This window comes from Drosophila suzukii, chromosome 3 (assembly GCF_043229965.1).
Source record: "Drosophila suzukii chromosome 3, CBGP_Dsuzu_IsoJpt1.0, whole genome shotgun sequence".
Lineage (NCBI taxonomy): Eukaryota > Metazoa > Arthropoda > Insecta > Diptera > Drosophilidae > Drosophila > Drosophila suzukii.
The window spans coordinates 39,407,757-39,422,389 of NC_092082.1; the positions used below are offsets into that span (position 1 = coordinate 39,407,757).

Consider the following 14,633-nt stretch of genomic DNA (forward strand, 5'->3'; position numbering starts at 1 on the left):
AGCTGAAGTTCCTGTGACGCTGGAAGACGAAGCGTATCCTGTGAAGCTGGATTAAGCTGAAGTTCCTGTGACGCTGGAAGACGAAGCGTATCCTGTGAAGCTGGATTAAGCTGAAGTTCCTGTGACGCTGGAAGAAGAAGCGTATCCTGTGAAGCTGGATTAAGCTGAAGTTCCTGTGACGCTGGAAGAAGAAGCGTATCCTGTGAAGCTGGATTAAGCTGAAGTTCCTGTGACGCTGGAAGACGAAGCGTATCCTGTGAAGCTGGATTAAGCTGAAGTTCCTGTGACGCTGGAAGAAGAGGCGTATCCTGTGAAGCTGGATTAAGCTGAAGTTCCTGTGACGCTGGAAGAAGAAGCGAGTCCTGTGAAGCTGGATTAAGCTAAAGTTCCTGTGACGCTGGAAGAAGAAGCGAGTCCTGTGAAGCTGGATTAAGCTGAAGTTCCTGTGACGCTGGAAGAAGAAGCGTATCCTGTGAAGCTGGATTAAGCTGAAGTTCCTGTGACGCTGGAAGACGAAGCGTATCCTGCGAAGCTGGATGAAGCTGAAGTTCCTGTAACGCTGGAAGAAGAAGCGAATCCTGTGAAGCTGGATTAAGCTGAAGTTCCTGTGACGCTGGAAGAAGAAGCGTATCCTATGAAGCTGGATGAAGCTGAAGTTCCTGTGACGCTGGAAGACGAAGCGTATCCTGTGAAGCTGGATTAAGCTGAAGTTCCTGTGACGCTGGAAGAAGAAGCGTATCCTGTGAAGCTGGATTAAGCTGAAGTTCCTGTGACGCTGGAAGAAGAAGCGTATCCTGTGAAGCTGGATTAAGCTGAAGTTCCTGTGACGCTGGAAGAAGAAGCGTATCCTGTGAAGCTGGATTAAGCTGAAGTTCCTGTGACCCTGGAAGAAGAAGCGAGTCCTGTGAAGCTGGATTAAGCTGAAGTTCCTGTGACGCTGGAAGAAGAAGCGTATCCTGTGAAGCTGGATTAAGCTGAGGTTCCTGTGACGCTGGAAGACGAAGCGTATCCTGTGAAGCTGGATTAAGCTGAAGTTCCTGTGACCTGGAAGAAGAAGCGTATCCTATGACGCTGGATAAAGCTGTGAGTCCTTTAGTGGGAAGGGGGTTGCTTGAGTGTGATCCTTTGTTGTTAAAGGATCACGTCGGGGTCACCAATGTTTGTGCCTAACCGAAGTAGACACTTCCGGGTCACACCGCGGGACAAGGGGGTAATGAGCACTTGTCGCTGGCACGGGGACGCTTTGATGGCAGGACGATCGCGTCGCGGCAATGGTAACGATGGTTACTACGATGCCGGACCACAGGCGATGCTGGAGCTGCGCTGAGGGTGAGCTAACGTGGTTAGCTGCTAGTTGAGATAGTGTATTACGAGCCCTATTCCCAGATGTAGGAAGTAGAACCTCGGAGTTAAGAGGTGTGTTGATAACTGATTTATTCTTCATTTGGTACATGTTTATATACTACTTGGACCACGGAAGTTTAGTGTAATGATTAGTGAAATAGGCTATATTCTAAAGTAGGTCAGGGAATTATGATTATGGTAGCAGTTTGCGTAGTTGACCTTGCGTAGTTGGCTGACACTGCAAAATATGCTGACTGCATTGGGGGGTCAGTGTGCCGTTGAGTCGGTGAGACGGTGAGTTAGTGAGACATATAATATGCTGATCAGCCATTCTCATATGCAGTGGGTGCTACTGAGCGCCTGGTACTGTTCCCATCTTGGCTACGGCTTGATTTGTTGGGTGTGGTCGTGTTGAGTACCTTTGGGTACGAACACAAACGTTATATGCTACAATACAGTCCACTAGCAAGGTCTACCTAGGTCTAGCCTAGCCAGCGCAAATTTCGAAAAAAGATCGTTATATAATCCTTTACTTTGACTTGATTTTATCTTTGCTACTTAAACTCAATTTTAGACATTCCACGATTTTTATGAATTCCCCACAGACCTCTTCCACAATGCAAATATTTTATTGAACTCTTGTCTTTTGAGCCTAGTACTCAGATCGGCTGAGAGTTTCACTAGTCGAAAAATCGTATTCCTTGTAATGTGACCGATATGTTCAAAGTTCACCCGCAATGCATGTACCATGTTCTTACTGTCAAGCAGCTGTGTTTATTGACAAAAGGAAAAGAAATTAACTGTAACAATTTAAAAAAGAAAAGTCTGCTGGTGCACAAAGAAGTAAAAATAAAAATAAATGGAATGTTCAACGAAAGTTTTTATTTATGTAAATTAGTAGTTTAAAGCTTCCTTCTCACCCCACGGATGCTTCGCCATCTTTCCCGCGCCACCGCAGTCCAGCTCCGAGTCCCAATGGGCATATGGGACCTTGAGGAAGTGGGAACCGGATTAGGAACGGGGTTGTTTCGCCTGGTGCCGCATGAAGTCGCCCAGGATCCTGGTAATGGCTGGTGATGGCTCCTCCAGCCGTCCCTTCTGTCCCATCTCCGCAATAGCTGCCAGGTGGAGTTGGAGTCTGGTGGTTCCTCAACGGAGAGCTCGTCGGAGATCGAGCGAAATCCCACTTGGCATGTTCCTTCCCACTGGAATTCTCTAGTGGATCTCCTCCAACACTTCAACTATTCTGCGGATGTGCTCTGTCGGGGCATTGCTTCATGTCGGTGAAATCCCACAATAATAAGCAACAGCTTGGATTAGGCGTCCTTTTTCATCTGCACTGACCTACTCTAGGCGTTTTTGGGGTTTCCCTTCCGTTTTTAATTTTTAAATTCCACACAGCTTCTGCACGAACACCGCCAAAGATTAAATTTCTTATTCTTTGGGTCGCGGCTACAGGCGTTCATCGAAATTCACGCGCGAAGTCTGCTAAGTCCCGAAGTCCCGACGAAAAGCGTTAGCCGCGTATTTGCATCTGTTCAAAATTTTACAATTTCACCAAACTTACCCATAAACGATATTTTTAAATTTTCCCACTGGTTCTAGCTAAAAAGTATATTATTTTATTAATAATAAAGTAGCGGAAAGGTGTGAGGGACAGCCGTAAATCTTTTTGTTAAAACATTAATATGTATTTGTTTAAATATTGGAATGGAATTTTAATTTGAGAATAACAAATTTATTTTGAAATTTGAAATTTGCCGGTTAGTTTGGAGAGGTGGCATCTTGCAACCCCCGCTCGCTTCTCTGCGGCTGAGATCGATGGCCATTTCCCGTCGGCAACATTCGACGCTCCTGACGTCTACTCCCCCTGACGTCTACTCGACATGCACGCACCCAGTGTCCGTAACCTTTGTGTTGTGCTTGGTGGCCTCCTCAAAGTGCTTGTTGGCTGCCTCTGTTGGTTCTGTTGTGGTGCCCGCTGGGCTCCGTACGGTGTGTTGGTTGCCTGCCGCCGATGGTCTTGCTGTGGTAGTGTCCATTGATCGTTCCTTCGAGGTTCGTGGTCGCAGGTGTCTTCGCACCTTCTGAAAATAGCAAGCGCGGGGGCTGCCGATTTCGTTCTAGATAACTTTTTCTCCTCCCGCTCCTCCAGTTCCTCAAATTCGTCGGCTAGGATCATCAGCGTGTCCAAGTCCGATATTTTGTAGGCTCTAAGGGAGATTAGCAGGTTCAGCGTGCATTTTTCTTTTATGATGTTGAGTGTTTCTTTTGTGGAATACCCGAGGGGTCTCATCAGCGTCTGCATGTCATATAGTCCTTGAACGACTCGCCGAAGCCCGGATTTCGTTGCTTGACCTGATCCTTTAGTTTCGTCAAGAAATCTCTCGGTAGGAACATTTTCCACTGCTTGATATTGGAGATGAACCACTTCAATGCCCTCCCTTTGAGTAATTCCGGCATCGCTCGGGAATCATGTCTAGGTCCAGGCCGTATGTGTTGGCGGACCACCTCTCTTACTCCAAAAACTCAAATGGTTTCTCCCTACCGCCAAACCTGAACGACCATTTGCAGACTTGCTTACCGACCTTTGCATAGTCTGGCTGGCTGGGCCCAGAGATCGGTGCTGTTGTTTTCCTTTCCTGGCTTGCATCTCTCTTTTGACCCTCTTTTTGCAGGTTGCCGAAACATAAGCTTGCCACTAGGTTTTCCCCCTCGGCGTTTGTTAGCGTGATGCTTGGGCTTGTTTTCTTGCCTCCAGTTCGGTCCAGATACCGACAAGTTTCGGGTCGTTCTCCGTCTCATAATAATAATCTGACAAAGACCTCCTCTTATCCTATCCTCCAGAGCGATGTTTAGCCTCTGTGCGACATAGGCACAGTCCTCTGTCTTGAGGCGGTAAATCCACTTCTTACCCATACTGTTTTAAGTTGCTTTTACTGCTGGGACGATCACGTTTTCCAAATTCTCTTTCTGAGTTCTTTCTCCAACCGCTCTTCGCCTCGCCGTTACTACGCAAAGTCGCCGCGTATCTGGTAAGCGGCCAGCCACCAGTTGTTACGGCTGATTAAATTTGTTGGGAGTTATTCCACACCTCTCACTATATGTCGACTTTTTAGGTCCATATCCGCTTTTGTGGTCCTAGATCATCCGTCCATGTTTCCTTTTCTTAAACCATTTTGTAGAGGACGTATTTCTTTATTTTGGTGATCCAAAGACAATAGTCTCAGATAATGGCGTTAAATTTAAATCCAAGTCTTTCAGCTCTCTTACGTCAAACTAACGCTTCTGTATTCACGGCCATAAAATCATACAAATATCCCAATCAAAAGAACTGGAGTTCAATGCTAAATCAGATTTGCTGTGCTCTTAGGTCTAAATTTCACTTTGCCATTTAAACAAGCCCATACTTTGTTAAGATTTCTGTTACCAGTAGGTTGCTGTTGGCTAACTAAGTTTTACTAATATTTCGTGGAAAAACCCTGATTCTCATGAAATACTGCGCCTATTGATAAGTTCTTGGTGATCGTCGAGACCGGGGAGGAGACATTCGACACCCCCGCACTAATCGACCCATGCACCTCGACGCAATCTTGGCTTCCGCTTTTCGCTTCGTCGGAGATTAAGGGATCTGCATGGCAACAATTCGGTCCAAGGTCAAAGAGGCGATCAGTCCGGAGGTGGTCGTCAAAATCGAGCCGAACGTGCATCTCCGTACTCCCATCCGAGCGCTCAGTGAGAGCGTAGTCGAGAAGTTTCGGGATCTACCGCACGCGTATGAGCGATTCTATCGCCCAGCAACAGTCTCTTTGATCCTTGGTGCCGATGTCTACCCCAGGTCATTCAGCAGGGCTTCCACATGGTCGACGAGGGACCTATTGTACAGCGAATCTGTACCATGGCACCGCTATCCCACTGCACCGCTCTCCTAGTGCACCGCTCGCTCGATCTCCCGCTCTATTATTTAAGTCGTTGTAAAGTTCTATTCTCTTAGATCAAGTTGTATTATTGTGTTCTGGAGTTCCCAATACGGAATTTATGTAGATCGTATCGAATCTGTACAGAAGCTGGGACTGGGATGCAAACTTCATTTTACCCTCTTTTTCTAGTACATTACCATCCCTAGCCAACCGCAGAACGATGCTTGGAACAGTCTTCATTTATAACCTTTTTCGAGGTGAAATTGATAGCCCCGACTAGGTTAGCCACCTAAACGCCAACAGCTCTTCTGTTCCATGCAGATTAACAAGAAATGGCATTGCCCTAATTTTAAATTTTAAATTTGAAAAAATAGGGAAACAAAAACGGTAGTTGCGCGGGAGGGAGCTTCTCGCTTTTTGAATTTTTTCTTTTTCCTGACCTGCAGTTAATTCACATTCGCCAAAAAAGAAAAATCATTTTTTGATAAGCAAACAATAAGTTTTATTTTTTGTGTTTCGTGAAACTCAATTCACTTTCACCCATGGTAAATTTAACATGTAGTGCAATAAAAAAAATGAAGAAAAACACACCACAAAAATTGGGCAGTGTGGCAGTCTTTTGAGTCTAAGTCTAAAATTAGTAGCCCACTTGCGGGCCGTCCAAGTATCCGATTGTCTGATGGGTGCAATCTTTTTAGTCTTATTCTGTTCATACACACAGAATAAAAGAATTTCTAGATTTAAGGAAACATGGACTAAAATTGAGTTAAATTGAAAATTTTTAAAAATTTAAAATTGACTTAAAAATAGTTGAAATGTTCTTAAATGTTTTATTTAAGGCCATAAAATTTAAGGCATCAATAGTAGAAAAATAGTCCGTCACTTAAATTTTAAGGATGATGTAACCTAAGCCTTTAAAAGAAAAGAACCTCTTTAAAAAGGGCGCTCTAAAATGAAGTGTTTTGTAATAAAAACGTATATACGTTTATAATAAAAATAATGAAAAATTTGAAAGATAAATCACTTTTGTCGCATCTTAAAAAAAATGGTTTTCGTTTTGCTTTATTTCTTGACAATTTGAATCCAAAATATTTACCTTTGTAATGTGTTTGTCCCCACGCCATAGATAGTCTAAATACAGTAGAGAGGTCGACCATAGCCTCGTCAGCTGAAATGTCGTAAATAGATCTTTCTATAATCCTATACTTTGACTTGTTTTTATCCCTGCTACTTAAACCAAATTTTAGACATTCCTCATTTCCACATTACCATAGAGATACAGGTCTTGGCACGTTTTTTATGGATTCCCCAAGGACCTATTCAGCAATGCAAAAATTTTATTGAACTCTTACCTTTAAATTTCACAATTTTACCATTTCTGAAAACTTTTCTATAATCGATATTTTTGGATCTCCCACTGATTCTAGCTAATAATTATATTATTTTATTAATAATAATGTAGCGGATTAGTGTAAGGGACAGCCGTAAATCTTTTTGTTTAAATATTAATATGTATTTGATTAAATATTGGAATGCATCTTATCTCTTCATTTCAAAATTTTACAATTTAACCAAACTATCCCGTAAACGATATTTTTGTAATTTGTAATTCTAGCTAAAAATTATATTATTTTATTAATAGTAATGTAGCGGAAAGGTGTGAGGGACAGCCGTAAATCTTTTTGTTTAAACATTAATATGTATTTGTTTAAATTTTTTAGTTCAATCGATAGGTATTGATGAGAAAAAAAAAAACAGAGCAACAACGGATTAGCGGAACCGTTGTTGTTGTTGCTTTTTGTTTTTCTGGAAGGCACGCGACTTTTTTTGCCTTTTTCACTTGCGTGTACGTATGTGAAGGAGTTAGAATTGCCCGCAATTAACGTAGTTAAATAAAATAAACGAGTGGTTTAATAGTGATACCTATACGATTCCCAGGTAAGTCTGTCGCAGACCAATATTTATTTAAACAGTGAGAGTAAAAACAAGTTAATGTATATTAAAAAATGGAAAATACAAGCTTTCCAAAAAAGCACGTGGCGGCAAAAAAAATAGCTGTGAAAAATATTAATTTTTGACGTGAAAAACAACAAATGATGCATATAAATAAACAACTGAATGAATCTGTGAAAAAATTTGAAAATCTTATTGAGTGCAAAGTTCCTAGTGACCAAAAATAAGAGATGTTTGTTTTTATAACTTATGTTTTTTTGTATTAATACCATTAAAGCACAATTTTTATTTTTGTGTAAGTAAACAAACATGGCTATTTAAATAAAAATCTCAAACTTCTCTAATTTTCCGTTTCTGAAAAAGTGGTATTTTTCCCCGCATCTGCAAAATAAATTAAATCATTTATTATTATTATTAATAATAAAATAATACATAAATATTTTGTTACAACAAAATAAAATAAATCAAGTTACCGAAAACAAAAGTTTGCAAATATCTTCTCGATATTTTTTTAATTTTCTTATATTTTTAGACAAGGCTGATGGTAAATCTATAAAAAAATGTTATCCGAGGAACTTGTTCTCTCCCACAACTTGGAGGGGGGGCAAAACAAGAAGAAGCTCAGTCTACCCAAATTTCGGCCGCGTCTTATTAAGTAAGTTTTTATTGAGGCTGAAAGTAACTATTGCTTGTAAGTTTAATCCTTAAAAGTCTTCTGGGATTTTAACATTGAATGCCAAAGATAACATTTATTTTATTATTAATAAATCTTACAAATAACGATTACTTTCGGTCAATCGTTTTTATTCTCGTCTCGTTTTATTTTTAAAATTAATTTTTTTCTAATACTAGATGCCCTCGGAACCTCCCGAAAAGGCGCTGCAGAAGGCAATGCGGTGCATTAAAAACTTAAGCTGTACCAAAAAAAAGGCAACGCCGGCACCAGATGCTGAGGAGGAGGTGCCAGCGACCCCGGTAACACCGGAAACCACCGAGCTCAAATTTTAAAATAAACAAATAAAAATTACAACTAAAATTTTATTTGCTGCTAAGCGCTCAACGTGTGCTTTTTTCGCTGCACATCCTCTCCAAGCCAACTAGCTGTTCACTTTATTGAATCTCTATTTGAAAAAAAATCCGCTTCAAATTGAAGCAATGATTTGTGTGCATAGAATGAAGCAGAAACTTCCTTTGCCAAATACCCTATAATACCATATTCACACAGAGGGGGTTTCCGTTTCAGCAACAAAATTCTGCTTCAACAATTTTTCTTCCATAACACCTTATTCAGACATAGGCGCTTTTCGATTCAACGGTCAAAAACCGCTTCAGCGACTTCTACTGTATATGAAATAGGAAAGAGACGGGAAAAAGTCGCTACAGCTCGCTTCAGCGGAAAATGGGACCGCACAAGCAAATCGATTCACTATTCTTATTTAGTATTTTTTACGAGCTTAGGTTGTTTCTTCTCTTCGGGATTTTTGAGAAGGAAACGCATTTGAGCTGCAATGGCGCCTTTATAAAGTATTTGCTGTTGGTGCAGGCCCCAGAAGCCTACCAAGGACTCGGAACCTAGCAATTGACCTCATCTTGAAAATAAGTATTGCTGTAGTTTTAAAGCAAATGACCAACGGCACCTGTAGCACCAAAAATTACATTATTTATCTATGGAAGAAGCCAATAAAAGGCGCACCCACCTCGCAAGGTGTTGATTAAAAAATGGATATGGTCAAGGAACCGTATACGATGAAGGTGTTAGAAATGTGTTAAGGACTAAACGTTTCTAACTTGTTCAAATTCTCGTGGCGTCACTGTTGGTCCATATCAGTTTTCACCACGCTTGCCTGAGTGGATATCTTATATATTATCAATCTGCTAATAGCAATAAAATAATCATTTTGCGTTTTGCGTTGCTTTGAATTTTTTTTAGGAGCAACTGAATTTGCACGTAATTTTCCTTCGGATACGGTTTGCTTATGCCGATCAGCTGTTCACTTTAGCAATTTCTGAAAAATATTTCTTCCTGTTGCAATTTCAAGTAGCTGTGTGCAGACGCTATAGCCCAGTATAAAAACTTTTTGGAGTGTATGGGATTTTGGCTCACTCGAGAGGTTACCCGACATAGTGTAACAAGGCTTTAAGATACTACCAAATTATCTATTGTGGCGACCCAAGAAAATATGTAATGAAATTATAGTTAGAGTCAATTGACTGGTACGGTACCATGGCGTTTAGCTAAAATTTGAGACACAAAAATAAGACAACGCTGTATTTTGTTCTATAAAGCATATATGAGCGGTGGCCTTTAAAGCAAAGGTGGTATGCCCATCGAAATGATTTTTTTCCAGATGAACTATTTTGAACATGAAATAAAAAATTTGTCAATAATCAAAATGTACTTTAAGTGTGAGCAAGGCCTAATATCCTAATATAAAAATAGTTTGTTGTTGATAAAAATTAAATTTCAGCAAATAAGCCTAGTACTCAGATCGACGAAAACCGCGAGCTAACCATAGGAGTGAACGAGAGGCAAACAGGCGTCTAAAGCTTTTCGTCGGGTCTGTTTTTCAGCGCGTTACTCATGATGAGCCAAGGAAATACCAGAAAAAATAGGAGACTTCGCGCGTGAATTTCGATGAACGCCTTTAGCCGCGACCCAAAGAATAAGAAATTTAATCTTTGGCGGTGTTCGTGCAGAAGCGGTGTGGAATTTAAAAATTAAAAACGGAAGGGAAACCCCAAAAACGCCTAGAGTAGGTCAGTGCAGATGAAAAAGGACGCCTAATCCAAGCTGTTGCTTATTATTGTGGGATTTCACCGACATGAAGCAATGCCCCGACAGGGCACATCCGCAGAATAGTTGAAGTGTTGGAGGAGATCCACTAGAGAATTCCAGTGGGAAGGAACATGCCAAGTGGGAATTCGCTCGATCTCCGACGAGCTCTCCGTTGAGGAACCACCAGACTCCACCTCCACCAGCTACTTGGCAGCTATTGCGGAGATGGGACAGAAGGGACGGCTGGAGGAGCCATCATCAGCCATTACCAGGATCCTGGGCGACTTCATGCGGCACCAGGCGGAACAACCCCGTTCCTAATCCGGCTCCCACTTCCTCAAGGTCCCATATGCCCATTGGGACTCGGAGCTGGACTGCGGTGGAGCGGGAAAGATGGCGAAGCATTCGTGGGATGAGAAGGAAGCTTTAAACTACTAATTTACATAAATAAAAACTTTCGTTGAACATTCCATTTACTTTTATTTTTATTTCTTTGTGCACCAGCAGACTATTCTTTTTTAAATTGCTCCAGTTGATTTCTTTTCCTTTTGTCAATAAACACAGCTGCTTGACAGTAAGAACATGGTACATGCATTGCGGGTGAACTTTAAATACATCGGTCACATTACAAAGAATACGATTTTTCGACTAGTGAAACTCTCAGCCGATCTGAGTACTAGGCTTAAAAGATAAGAGTTCAATAAAATATTTTCATTGTGGAATAGGTCCTTGGGGAAAAAAGGGGATCGTGCATATCGGAGACATAATCGCTGAAGGTTTCGTGCTGTCCTTGCTTGCGTTCCATTAGTTCCTTGACTTTCATAAGGTCACTTCCGGTAGTGGAAAACGCTCGTTCCATCTCCTGTGTCAACGAATAGTAGTCGAAATCGTAGTCTTCTGCCTTGTCTTCCATTAGCTGCCAATACCATTTCGTGGCTGCACCTGCCAGCAGAAGATGGAATTCACGAAATACTTGTTGGCGGCTCAGGTCATATAATTCTTGCAATCGGTCCACGCGGAACAGGAAACTTTCAACTGTCATGCCGCGACCGCTTCCATTGAACTTTAGGTTCCACCTGTCTAATCTGACATATTTTGGTCTTGGTCCCTGAAATGGGCCAAGGGAGAGGCGTCCGATGTTCAGACACCATTTGCCGGCATAAGCTACGTCGTATTTGGGTCGTGGGATCTTGGTAAGCCTCTCTCCTCTCCAACATAACGAGAATAAATATTAAAAGTGCCTGGAAAATAATATTAGTCATCAAGTTCGTCAGTCATCAGTCCACACTGCCCAACAAGCTTAGCAGTCGCTTGATCGCAAGACGATCGGGCTGTGTTTTGGCCATATTTCCTCCCCTTCACACATTCATGTGCCAATGGATCGTCGCGGGCCGCGCAATACGATCCCCTATTGTCAATAGGTCCAAGGAAAAAAACGTGCCAAAACCTGTATCTCTATGGTGGTGTGGAAATGAGAAATGTCTTAAATTTAGTTTAAGTAGCAAATATAAAATCAAGTCAAAGTTAAGTATTATTTAACGATCTTTTTTCGAAATGTGCGCTGGCTAGGCTAGACCTAGGTAGTCCTTGCTAGTGGACTGTATTGTAGCATATAACGTTTACGCGATGTCCTCGGCTTCCATTTTTAGTCTGGTCGGCTTGGGTTTTTAAAGAAAGGGCTACCGCACGTTACCATTGCTCGAATGCTATCAAAGATTAATTAAATTTCGCGTACTTAGTTTGGGAAGTAAAAATAAGAAAGTAAAAGAAAAATGTCGAAAGAACAACACCAACAATACACAAGAGATACACCTGCCTACGCCACTCCCCTTTCCTCACAAGATAATTGCGAAGCCCGACCCTACCATGATCCTTTATGTCCTTTTATGCGTCCTCAGGATCCTAGGAAGTGGCTACACATTCTTACCCTGACACTCCGACCTCCATAATCCCCGGATGAGGAGACTTTTAGTTAGAGTTCATTATGAATTTGTTTTATTAATCATAAATAACTACTTTCTTTTTCATAAATGAAAATTTCTTTGCTATTAATTTCACTTTTGGCTCATATTTGATTTTCATTTGGTTACATTCCGAGAATTACTAAAATATTTAATTCGGGTTTATTTACTTAAAATTATTTGCATAGGCTTGTGAGGAATGAAATACTGCTGAAATAAAATTGGATTATATGAAATAAGCAGTTGTTTTTTTTTGTTCGGTGTAGAAATTAAGATATATGTATCAAATAATACTAATAAAAGAGAAGAGAAGGGAATAAGTTTATTTCTAGAGGGTTCGATGTGGTTGTAAAAATAATTTAATTTAAATTCTTTTTTTAGTTGGGTTTTTTTCTAACTTTTGTGTGCTTGTCGTCTTTTTTTTATTTTTTTCTATTTGAAAATAAAGGCAACGGGAGCTAACTATTTATGTGTTTTTTCCAGGTTTGGCATTGGAAAGCGCCTGGCGTAGGTCAGTTACGCATGGCATAGAGCACAAAAGAAAAAAGGGAAATAAAGGTACAGTTAAAAACTTACTAACGATACGACGGAAAAAGATCTTTTGCAGCGGTCGCTAGAAAAAGAGAGAGCCTTCTTTCTTGATACTCCTTACGTCATGTTCTTTCCTTCTGCTTTGGCAATTTTATATAATATATATATATATTTATATGTACATGATATATATTTTTTTTTTCCAGGTGGGGTGATATTTTCTTTTAATTTGACTAGGTTGGGCTTTATCGACTTATTTTTTTACACTCGCACATATTTTATTTTTCCTTTCGTAGGTATTCTTTTCTTTCTCTTTGTTTCCTTTTCTTTCACTTTACACGTGTTTTAGTTTTTCCGTTCTGTTATGCCGCAATATTTCACTCCTCTCACATTTTACCTTTGTTTCGCAACTTCGTATTTCATTTCTTAACGCAAAAAAAATTAACAAAAAAATAAGCTCTTAATTTATTATACTACTTATAGGTCGCTGTTGGGCTATTTTTCCACATTTTGGGGATTTAAAAAAAAACTGTGCAATCTTCGGGGCTGCGGTATTTTGATTCCACCTTGCGGACTGAGCACGACGCGAACTACTATTACGCTAAACCAGCGTGGTCGGCGCAAAGGGCTTTAGGCTTTTCCCGGCTGAAATCCAAGAGACAGGCGGGAAGCAGGTCGCTCTCGGAAGCTCAGCGAATTCTATTACGCTTAAACAGCGTAGTCGGCGCGAAGGGCTTTGGGCCTTCCCGGCTGAAATCCGGGAGAGAGGCGGGAAGCCGGTCGCTCTGGGAAGCTGAGCGAATTCTCTGGATCGGGAAAAGTTTCCAACTTGTCTATCTCCGAAAAATTGACTTGTGGCTTTCGGTTTGGGCGAATTGGCTTATGGCTGGTTGTTTTTCCTTTTGGTTGTTTTGGATTGGAAGCTGCTTGGTGATTTTGCGGCTACGTGCCAAGCTGGACACACATCGAGGGAAAGAGAAAAAAAATGCATAAGCACTCCCTTAGTTTGGCTATATATATAGCTTGGTATATTTACCTAACTTGGCAGCAAGAAAGCAAAAAAAATATAACTTCTTTTCGTTTTTATAATTCCGTTGGTCTGCACGAGCCTCCACGTGATTCCATTACGGAAAGGATAAATAAATAATAATCAGCTGATTTTTCTTTTTTTCCTATTCTCAAAAGTCAAAACCAAGAATGGCAATTTGGTCTTAGTCTCTGCCCTTGCCGATACCAACATACTTGATGGGCAGCACTGTTTCGCTTGCTTGTTCTGATGGGTTGTTCTTGCTGCCTACATTTGGGGATTCCTAACAAAAGCTCTAACAAGCATTTCTACAGTATTTTAGACCCATGACGTCAAAAAATAAAGCAAAACGAAAACAATTTTTTTAAAGATGCGACCAAAGTTATTTATCTTTAAAATTATTCGTTATTATACCCGTTACTCGTAGAGTAAAACGGTATACTAGATTCGTCGGAAAGTATGTAACAGGCAGAAGGAAGCGCTTCCGACCCCATAAAGTATATATATTCTTGATCAGGATCACTAGCCGAGTCGATCTAGCCATGTCCGTCTGTCCGTCCGTCCGGATGAACGCTGACATCTCGGAAACTATAAGAGCTAGGCTATTGAGATTTGGCGTGCAGATTCCTGAGCTTCTTTCGCAGCGCAAGTTTGTTTCAGCTGGGTGCCACGCCCACTTTAACGCCTACAAGCCGCTCAAGAATGTGGCTCCCAGAGTTTTGATGCTAGAATAAAAATTAACCCAATGGCTTGACATAAAAATGTAAAAAAGCAGAAACCACAAACTGCAATTCTGCCCAAATTCCGTTTCTATTTGAATTTCGTTGGCTCTGTTTTTCAGCGCGGTACTCAGATGAGCCAAGGAAATACGAAAAATATACCTGATTTCGCGAGTGAATTTTCGATGAACGCCGTTAGCTGCGGCCCAAAGAATAAGAAATTTAATCTCTTGCGGTGTTCGTGCAGAAGCAGTGGGGAATTTAAAAATTAAAAAAGTGAAGAGAAACACCAAAAGCGGCTAAAGGAGGTCAGTGCAGATGAAAAAGGACGCCTAATTCAAGCTGTTGCCTATTATTGTGGGACTTGACCGACAGGAAGCAACACCACAACGAGGCAAATCC

General features: G+C 41.0%; 1 long non-coding RNA gene across 2 annotated transcripts; it reads left to right on the forward strand.

Annotated features, from left to right (window-relative positions):
* Positions 1-7,012: 7,012 nt before the first annotated feature.
* LOC118878653 (uncharacterized) lies at positions 7,013-8,269 on the forward strand. 2 transcript variants are annotated; one of them, XR_011604264.1, is made up of 3 exons: positions 7,013-7,202; positions 7,750-7,908; positions 8,070-8,269. It is a non-coding gene; the product is annotated as an uncharacterized lncRNA (long non-coding RNA). The 2 variants fall into 2 exon arrangements; XR_005015178.3 differs by having other exon boundaries at positions 7,051-7,202; positions 7,750-7,872.
* The last annotated feature ends 6,364 nt before the right edge of the window (positions 8,270-14,633 follow it).